This window comes from Melospiza georgiana, chromosome Z, assembly GCF_028018845.1.
Source record: "Melospiza georgiana isolate bMelGeo1 chromosome Z, bMelGeo1.pri, whole genome shotgun sequence".
NCBI lineage: Eukaryota > Metazoa > Chordata > Aves > Passeriformes > Passerellidae > Melospiza > Melospiza georgiana.
Genome location: NC_080465.1, coordinates 63,855,971 through 63,867,224, shown reverse-complemented (window position 1 = coordinate 63,867,224; position 11,254 = coordinate 63,855,971).

The following is an 11,254-nucleotide window of genomic DNA, read 5'->3' as shown; positions in this document are numbered from 1 at the left end:
AAAATAATCTGTTTACTTTTTTGTCACTGTGTTCTCTGTAAGAAATCTTACTTCTTTAAAGTACTCATGCACAAAGCTGTGAATGTGTGTTACAGTGAACTAAAATCACCTGTTAAAATCCACAACTGCAAGGTCAACTCTCATTCACAATAATGAGATGAAGGCAGAGGTACTCCAGGGAAGAATCTGGACAAGATTTTTTCTCCCAAAAGCTTTACAAACTTAAAAAAACAAAGCTTGAAAAAGGAATCAGAAAGAAAGGACATAAAATAAATCAAGAATGCTACTGAAGTGGGAGGATATGTTTCTACGTCAAGAGACAAGGTGTGCTGTCAATATGGATTTGATGCAGAAAACTACAGTGGTAGAAATAAAATGTCTTGTATTATTTAACAGGCAGCAAAATATGGTCAATTATTAAGTTTTAGCATTTGTAAGAATGCATTTTTAGTTATAAAATTTGAAAGCAAAAGTAAATTAAACATTCTATCCCCATGATATTTTGCAACCATTACCTAAAATGTCCAGGTCCTAAGATTTATGGTTTTTCCTTATATATCTCCTTAAGAAGTACAGTTCCAGGAAGACTAGAGGTCAGCTATAAAAAATTTAGATTTGAGAAAAAAAAATTGCACTAGCCATAATAAATAGATTCAGAGAATTCATATTAAAGTTAAAAAAATTGCAAGTCCAAAAAATGAATGAAATGCCTGCAGGCATCAGTAATATTGACAGTGACACTCCATAGCAAGCAAAAGACAAGAAGCTGTTTGTGAACATATGCAGAAAGGTAGAGCAAATAGTTTATTTAACTTATGTGATATTTCATTATACTTTCTCCTTTCTTGCCAATACTAATTAAATAGATGCAAAAAGGAGTAGTATCATCCACAGATAACTTACTAATATGTAGCATGTTGTTCAACTCAATCAGCTCAGTCTTTAATGCAGTTATTAATGTGGATTTCAAGAAATTTTTTTTAACATCTGTGAAACCTGTTTCTGCTGTTATGACATTTGTGACAGATGGGTCTTATTTCCTCTTTGTGGTAAATACATTTGTCCTATGCCATAACATAATGGAAACACTTCCTCAACAATAGCAACCAAAAATATAGAGATGAAGAAAAATAATCTGTCAAAAGAGTACCTGCAGAAGGATTTATTTAAAGGAGCTATTCCTAGCCTCAAGGACATGATGGCACTTGACCTTGCCTTGTCTGTCAGTACAATAAGAAACACATGAATTAAGTACTGCAGAGCAAGAAAGGATTCCATTTTAACCTAGGGTTGAAATATTCTCTATCTCATAATCTGCCTGCAAGTAAATAATGCATCTTATTTCACAATCCCATATAAATTATTTGCAGAGTTACAGTAAAAACTGGTTATTTTTAAAATTTTTTTTACTCTTTGTGGAAATCTCTCCTAGAACACACCTAGAAGACCAACAAAATAGCATAAATGTACCTGTAACACATCCTTGCTGTCTGCAAACATTTTCAGGAGGTACCCCGAGCTCTCAATATCCAAGTGAGCATTTTAAAAACATCGAAAAGAAATCTGAAAAACCTTGTGTGCTAAGCACCAAGATAACAATTGCAAACCTGAATAGGCAACTACACGTAGCACACAGGTAAGCAGCAAGTTTCCTGCGTTTTCAGAGAACAGCCCCTGTCATCTCCGGGTTCTGGAGTCTATCTCTGGCAGAGATGCTTTTCTTCTAGTGAAACAGGAGAAAAGGAGAAAGTGCCATCTACAGAGCAGGTTGCTGCAGTGACATTTTCTGGAGAGGCAAAAGACAGTGGGAAAAATCTGGAGAGACAAAAGACGGTGGAAAAAAAATGGGGTAAGAGATTTGACACTGGAGTCCTGCACAACAAAATCCATTTGCCACCAGGACCCTAAGACAGAAAAATGGGAACCCTAGCCGGACAGTTCACGCTGTGGTCTGCAAAGCTTGCACCTCACAGGATTTCAGCCTGAAACTGAATTGGTTACTCCTTGCACAGTTTAGGCATGTATTGAGTAGCCTGGCTTTTGGCACTTAAAACAATCAAGTTTTAAACACATCTAGGAATAGTCTAGCAGATATATGGGTACCAGAGTAATGTTGCTAGTGGAAATATGTGTTCACAGAAACTTCAGACAAGGTAGAAGTAGAAAAATTTTACTCTATTATTCAGAATGTGAGCCATGAGAGTGGAAGTTATATGCCTGTTTTGTGGAATTGGATACTGACCCTCGGTTGTATCTCTCAGCTAGGTGGAGCTGACACAGGAAAAGTATCCACCAATTGCTTAACCATCTGACAGAGAAGTCTTGGCTGAGTCACTTTGGATGGTCATGTGTTTGTAGACTAGCCCTAGCAAGAGAAGCCAAACTAAAAGAGCAGATTCAAGTGGCCTTGCTGGAATTTATCCAAAGCTCATCAAAGGTGCAGAGATTGTACCATCACTTGAAAAGTAAAGTGTGTGATTCTGCTATGTATCTTTGGCACACCATAAAAGAGTACAGACAGATTATTCTACGTAAGTAGTAAAATATTTCTAGCAAGGATGCTGTGAAACAAATTATCCTGATGATGCAAATGAAATGGATAGAGAACCGGCTGAATGGTAGATGTCAAAGGCTGGTAATCAGTGGCACAGGGAGGAGTTGGAGGCCTGTGATTGTAGATATCAGTCAAAGTTCAATATTGGGCCCAGTATCAATGTCTTCAATGAAGGGACAGATGCCTCCTCCACAAGTTCATTGGTTGAGCTGGGAGGAATGGCTGACACCCAAGTGCTGTGCAGCCCTTCAGAGGGTCCTCAACAGAGAGATGGGCAGAGAGGAACCTTCTGACATTCAGCAAGGGCAAATGCAGGATCCTGCACCTGGGGAGAAACCACTCCATGCACCAGCACAGGCTGGGGCTGACCTGCTGCAGAGCTGCTCTGTGGAAAGAGACCTGGGGATCCCAGTGGACAAGTTGTCCATGAGCCAGCAGTGTGTCTGTGTGGCCAGGAAGGCCAATGGTGTCCTGGGGTGCTGCAGGAAGAGCACTGCTGGCAGCTCGAGGGAGGTGATCCTGCCCCTCTGCTCAGCCCTGCTGAGGCTCCTCTGGAGTGCTGTGTCCAGTTCTGGCCTCCTCAGCACAACAGGGACATGGAGCTCCGGGAATGGGCCCAGGGGAGGGGTACAAAGATGGTTAAGGGACCAAAGCATCACTCTTATGAGGAAAGGCTGAGGGAGCTGGGCCTGTTCAGCCTCAAGAAGAGACAACTGAGAGGGGTCCTCATCAGTGTGAGTATCTGCAGAGAGGATGCCAAGGGGATGGAGCCAGGCTCTTCTTGGTGGAGCTGAGCAGTAGGACAAGGGGCAGAAACTGATGCACCAGAAGTTCCACCTGAATAGGAAAAACTTCTTTACTACATGGGTGACCATGCAGGGGAATAGATTGCCCAGAGATGCTGTGGAGTCTCCCACACTGGAGGAAGACTATTTTAGAGCTGTCTGGACACAATCCTCAGCCATGTGCACTGGGATGACCCTGTTTGAGCCGGGAGATTGGACCAGATGACCCACAGTGGTCCCTTCCAAGCTGAACTGTTCATGTGATTCTGTGATCCTGTAATTCTGTGATGTGATGATGCTGTTTTATATTCACACTTTGCTGGAATTAGTTTTACTAATTTCTTGCAGCAAGATTCCCATACCGTTTTAGTTTTCTTGTGACTTAGAACAGACAAAACAAACTTACTCCTCACTGCATAGTGGCAGCTATAGCCTAGGTTACTTGGGCTTCTTCTGGTGCAGAAATTGCCTGGAGGGAGTATTGTTTCCTGATGTAAATTTATTTGTTGTAGTCAACTAAGAAACAAAGTGGGAATTGGATGTACCATTGTTGTGCATAGCACCTGACTGTTCTACCTTAGATTGAGTTGAAAACAGAACCCTTTCTGCATTTCTATTTTTGTGTGTGTGTGTTACAGAATGGAAATGTGAAGTCCGAAGTATCCTTGAACTTTTTCACTCATGATGTGAAAAATGAAGCGATATGTGCCTTCATATACATCCTGAAAGGGATGTTTCAGCTTTTTAAAACAGTGTTGTGTTTACCTCCATGGACAGTTGGTGTGAGGCAGGATAATTCCTCTGCCCTATTCTGTCACAGTTTATAAAGGCTGTGGATTTTTCTTCAGTCATATCTTTGCATGTAAGCTCTCACTCCTGTGGTGTTAGAGCCAGCCATGATATGAATTCTTTTCAGAGGTGTTTGCTACCTCTATTGAAGGAGCTAGTTTGCAGTTTATCCAAACACTTTTGCTCTGCAAAAATGTTTCCCAAATTATCCTCCATAAGACTTATCTATCTGAATATTACTACACATCTATGTGTTTGTCCAGGAAAATTAAAATCTATACTTAATCTATACTTAGTTATTTTAAACAAGACATGTAAGACACAGGACATTATTTTTTTGACCAAATAGAAGATTCTGAAATGAAAATTTCCTTTGATGAGTTTGGAGTTTGCCTTTTCTGTGTACTTATAAATAATGTTTAAATCTATCGTTTTGAACAAGCATCACATTTTGTCATATTTGAAGGGACAGAATAGATGAACTATTTTGGTCTGAAAAGTACCTATTCAGCAATGTTGATCGTAAAGCAGAGATCAAAATACTGATTCCTAAGCAGTTACAGTACCTGTTATTATCTCTAAAAAACACGTTAATGTTGGACAGGGTTGTTCCCCCTAAATTTTTCCATGCACTATGTCAGGTGGCCTATTAATTTTTTTATTTCTTTTAGATAGCCACAGAACACCGAATGTACCTCTGGCATCAGTTGAAACATCATACCAGCAGACTTCTGGCCCTTCCACAAATTCCCAATTGATCTGAAACTACTAGCATCCTTAATTCTGTCAACTTTTATGGGATCAAATAGAAAGGATTTATTCTCTCCTAAGGCAATTACTCACACAGATGGTGGGAATTATCTTATGTTGTTCTGACCTCTACTGGTGAGAAGACCAAAGGTACATGTAATTTTATTTTTTATTTTTCTTATGAGGCAAGTGGAAGACAAAGAGAAAAAAGCACTTTTTACATCACTGTAAGCTTTAAAACCATTTTTTATTCTGCATACAGGTAATAGATTAATTTGTATCAGATGGCCCACATCAGTGTGAAACTAATGGTTAGGTACTCACACACTTAGATGCTCAGTTAGTAGTTCCTAGTTCGATTTAGAGCAGCTTTGTAGTGGGAGCCTCACAAACCAAAAAACATCTTGGCTACCTCAAAATGTTCCCATGTAGTTCAGGACATGATGTAGTCAGTAAATTTCACAATACAAAATGTCAGAAATAAAGAATTGGCTAGGCAGATGACTTTTTTAATAAGTTACATTCAACTTAAATTCAGCCATTAATAAAGTGAGGACATTGGGCGTTCTTCTGCAGTCAATGAATATAGATGCTGGATTATGATCTCTCTTATCTCTATTTATAAGTGACAGAATGAATAGGGTAGAAACTAAACTAACAATGATGTCTACAGTTAGCAAGGAAGATAGGCAAAGAGTAAGATTTCAGGAGAGAGAGAAAGACAAGGAAGATTTGAGGGAAATTTTTCATCAAGTTCATGTACTGACAAGAAAAATGTGATGTATTTGTCTTTCTTCAGTTAAAACTGGGGAACTACTGAGATAAACTATTTCCTAGTTCAAACACTCTGGAATATAAAAATATAGAAAGCATTTTGCCAATCAAATTTAATTGAAGTGAGAGGCTCCTTCAAGGTAAAGGTGGGATTGAAATAGTTAATGAGTGCTTCTTAGAAAGCCTTAGTCCTGTCAGGGATACCATATAATCTTTAAAAGTAAACATAACCAGCCTGGGTTCACTCAGGTAAAGGCCTAAAAATCCATACGCACAACTAGTGACATTCTAGTGGTATTCTGCAAAATTGCATATGGAACTGAGTGTAGGATAAGGAGATAAACCCATACATTAAATAAGCAAATATCATTTTAGCCTCTGACTTGATTAAAAGCAAAAGGAAGAGTACTGGGATTTCTCTCATCTGTGCATCAGAAGACGAATCAAATGATGGAGCCCATGTGTGAAAAAAGTCCCACAGCCAGAAAAAGGCTGTCTGGCTGGTCTGTGCTTTCAACAGAAGTGATTAAATACAGGAACTGTCCTCCTGCCTCAGCCACGGCATGACCATCCCAGCACAGTGCCCCCAGTGAAATATGCATGCCTAGCACACAGGGATTGCCGGTTTCACAGAGAGAGCATGGCTATGTTCATGAACTGAGGGAATATACAAACCTGCTGGGCCTTTTCTGTCCCAGATATGGGGCATAAAGGAGCAGCACCTGCAGGTGGCAAGCCTCTCAATCATGGCAGCTCAGGAAAAAATCAGATCCTGCTTCTGCTGGGTCAGATTGGGTCATGGGACATAGCTGGACCAGCTTGCCACCAGCAATGGAAAATGGAACTACAGCCAGGGGGAAGAAAGTCACTTCCCTCTTCTCATCAGTATCTGTCTGCTCTTCAATGATCCTGCTGCAGCCTTCCATGGAAGTATTGCTAAAAGCCTGGCTCACAGGGAATCCAAAGCCAAGGTTAGAGGCGGCTCCATATTGACGTCCCATTGGATGAACATGCAGGGGACAGCCAAGATTTAAGCCCTCCTTGATGTGAGGCAATGCTTAGAAGATGAAGGCCCACAGGTTGTTGACCAGGATTCCCACTGTCATCAGCATCCTGATGTGGAGGGCATGGCTGGGGTAGAGAAGATGATGCCTAAAGATTTTTGGCTTTTTATAAATTTTTTATCTATTTGTACCTTTTTAGATTTTTATATATATAGCTGTATAGTTTTTAACACTTTCTTACACTTTAGAGATTACCCTTTCTCATACATTTATGCCATCTTCTTGACATTCTGTTTAGTCTAATTTTCCAGAAAAGAATTTCTATCAAGGGCACCCAGGTTTGCACCACCATTTAGGAGACATAACAAAAGATGGCATGAGGAACTCCTCAGAGTCTTTCTAATAGGGCAGGTCCAAGGGTGGTTAAGTCACCAGGACAACCAGTCTTCTATTCGATGTACCTGCTAGATGTACTATTAAATTGATTAAAAGCGTGGAAATCCAATAACTTGCTTGCACATACACAGCTATGTTTTGTGCACTTGAAAGCTTTCATTAAAGAGCTGCTCATTATGTTATTACCACTTTAATATTTTTTTGAAAGCTTTTCTTTTGATTCCAGGCAACAGGGATCTGCCTGGACAATGTGCCTTAATCATGGATTTCTCATTGCCCCTGGGAGGCAATACTGAAGCAGAAGAGGAAACCGGATTTTAACACATAACATGCTTTGGAACTTAGGAAATCAGTTGTAGATGATAGATTAGATAGATAGATAGATAGATAGATAGATAGATAGATAGATAGATAGATAGATAGATTTACTCCTAGTCTTGCCTGGTGATAAAAGCAGCATCATATTATAAGGCAGATGGTGGGCACTAAAATTCTCTGAAAGCTGTTATTTATAGCAAATTGTCAGCATGCCCCAGAGAATCTCACTTCCAATACATGTTGTGCCGCTTTCCTCTGTTTCTGGAAACGACAGAACATTTGCTTTCCACTGTGCAGCAAAGTTCATTTGAGGATAGGAAACGCCACGTGCCAAGGAGCTTATTCTGGCAAATAATATTAGAGAGCACAGTTTAAACTGAGAATTCCCATCTGCATGAAGCACACAAGAACAGCAGTGGCACAGACAAAACTGTCAGTCTGCTTTCACATGGTAGGATTGAGGCCAATATAGATAGTAAGAAACTGATTGTTAAAAAAAAAGAAAAAAAAAATATTTTTAATCTAGTTGCAATGGAACAGAGCTGATTTATGATCCTTCAGCATCATTGTTGTTTGTGGTCATTAGAGATACCAGGACGTGGCAGAATGTTGGTGCTGGCAATCAGAACACGCTTTTAAAATTGTATGAGACATTTTAGAGTCTCTCAGTCCTAGATATTTATACATTAAGGACTTTAAAAATACAGTTGCATATCTCAAAAATACTGCCAAGGCCACAGAAAGAATATGCCATAAGATAAACCGCCACAGCTGGAACTTGAGATAAAAAATTATGACAGGAAGGTACTAATTCCAGGCCTGGGGAAGTGAAATCAGGTTATCACATTATGACTAACATATCTGGACAAAAATTCCCAGTGTGGCAAACTGTGAGAAAGGAAGCAACTCTCATGCACATACCACACCAAGTTATGAGAACAGCATCTGCTACTACCACACAGGCACTCAAATTCCAGATACTGGAATGTAAAAAGGTGAAAAATCCCCAGTAGAACAGTTTTTGGATACCCACAACTGGGAAGCCGAAGGTGAAGAAGAACCAGTGGGATGCCCCTGGATCCATCGGTGCTGGGTGTCTTCAGCTTGATCTCTCTGTCTTTCTCTCTACCCATCTACACCCCCATGACCTCTCTTCTATAAATTTTTATGTCTCTGCCTCACATTTAGAGTTAAACGAAGTCCATATTCTCAGCTCATTCTATTATTCTGAGATATTCTTTATTTCAATGTATGGTCTTATTTGCACTTTAATTCAGGCAAAGGCATCTCTCACTACTCAGATTACAACAACCAGCTCACCAGGCTTACCAGCTTTTGGGGAAAATATTGTTAGTGTATTAAATATGGTTCCTTTAAACAAGTGAGTGTGACTAGCAGACTTTCTAAAACTATCTTTTATCCAAAATATCTGGATCCATGCCACTATCTGCAGAGCAGTCTCAGGTGATTTAATAAAAAAAAAGTTTTGAAGTATCACATTTACTTTCAGCTAGCAAGAAATTAATCCCATGCTAATTTCAGTGAAATATTGCTACATATTTTCACACTGTAAGGATCAGATTGTTACTTTACATAAATTATGATTTTGATTGATATCTTTCCAGAGGTTATTTGTGTTTTGCTCAAGAGCTGGCCTTCATACTTTGAGAACTTATGAAATTATTTTAGAATATTTTGTTTCCTATAATTATTATTGCATATAACTTTTTATCTTTCTTGAACTAATTTTTCCAGATCTTAAAAAATTATTTTTGCTTATATAAGTTTAAAAATCCAAGAGTCATTCCCTATCAGTTATGTAACCTAATTGTCCCAGTCTTCTGTTACCCACTTCTCTCTCTTTTGGATAGCTCATTGCATGATAATAGCTTTTAGTTTGTGGATCAATCACTTGAGATAGCTATGTGTACCATTTTGATGTTAGAAAGTTCAATACTTTAAAATTATAATTTTGATGGGTAAAATTGGTATTGATTTAAAACTATTGGCTCTAAGAATTATGGATATAACTGTTATAAAGTAACTGATGCAATATTTTGAGAAAACTAGTTATAACTATTATTGACAGTAAATTACAAAATGGATTTTTTTCTTATCTATTTCCAAGAAAGAGACAGAAAAAATGTTCTTGGTCTATTTTTTTTATTAAGTTCTTCACAATGGATTAAGAATGTGAAATATTAAAAACTCTCCACAACAATGGAGAGCTGGCAAGGACACAGACAAAGGAGTCAAATGCTAAGTACTGAACATTATTTACTGAACATATCGTGAGTTGTGTAGGATACAATGTACACATCTAAGAATGGATCAAAGTGGAAAATCAACCACAGGTATTGGAAATTCTCTTTTCTTTTGCAATTTCCAAACTAAATCAACAATAATTTGGAAATTTTACATACCTGTGATGTTAAGAGCAGAGGCTATTATGTAAAAATGCACAAAACATTTCAACACAAAGTCAATGACCAAAACAATCCTCAAAGTGTATAATACTATTCTTCATTATTATTTTACTAACACACCACCAGATGTGTTTCATAACTTTCTATGACTATGCACTGCAACTGAGACATTACATCTCAAAAGAAAGCAAAATATTCTGATGTCATATACTAGCTCTTTTCTTTAAATTTTCATGCTAAGCAGAGTAATAGTCAGACATTTGAAGTGCAGATCAGTACATTCCGCTGTTCCCCAGACACCGAGGGAGATTATATTTGTTCCTACATTGAATTATTATTAACACCAAATATCTTTCAGCTTTTTATGCTTCTAATAATGTAAGTACAAGCAAATACTCCACAGAGAATGTTTACACCCAAATATGATATTGGAAGTGTTTTGCATCCTAACATTAGCAACATTTCCATGTTGTGCTGAAAAATAAGCGTCACAAAATAGAGTGATGAAATACCTTTACTTTTAAGTACCAAAGAATAAAAATAAATATCTCATTTTCAATCACAGAACAACATCAAGCTTTGCTATTGTTATTCATATTGGCTATTACATGCTCATCTCTACATATACATGTATGTTATGAGAACACATTGATTGTTAAAAATCAGTACAGCATACAGATCTAACAGAAAGCTCCCCAGAACAATTTCAGCTGGAGATTCTTTGCTGTGTCTCTCTTCCACTCACAATGTAAAGCAACCCCACAGAATGAAATACTAAAACCACTAATAATGAGAAAGCCTTCAGCATCCTCAGAAAATTTTCACTCCTGACAGAGCAAGAAATCATTATTAAGGTCTCTATATGCGATGTAAACATCCCTCTACATTTTAGGGAACAAGGCTGTGCAGTTCTTACAACTCTAATTTACTCCAACACCTCTTGAAAAACTCCCCAAGCTCTAACATATATTTAAACTCAATTTCTTCACTTTTTCTATAAAAAAACATATATTTTCTGAGGAATATCCAGAGTTTTCTTATTATGAAATGCTAACAACCAATGAACTAAAATTTCTGTGTAAATCAATATTTCAAGATAGATCAAGCCCAGCTGGTAGGAAAAAGCTCATTAGGCAAAAGCTTCTTAAAAGCATGAAAGTATTGCCATACTGGGTTTCATGCTTAGCTTCAGTAAGAAAACTGGCAAACTTTTGTTTCTGGGCTAGAGACATATGCAGTTTAAAAACAAATCCCATTAGAAAAATTACCAGTTAATAAACAGTTTGAATTGCTATATTTGTTCCACGAGTCTGAAGTTCATAGATGAGGAGAAAGGTGAAACAACTTGCAGTGCACTTATCTGTACTCTCTCTGACTTAAAATAAAAGACTCACAGCACCCCCAGTTGCAGATACATTTAATATCTGCTCATGGAAGCAGTACAACAGCCAAGTATAA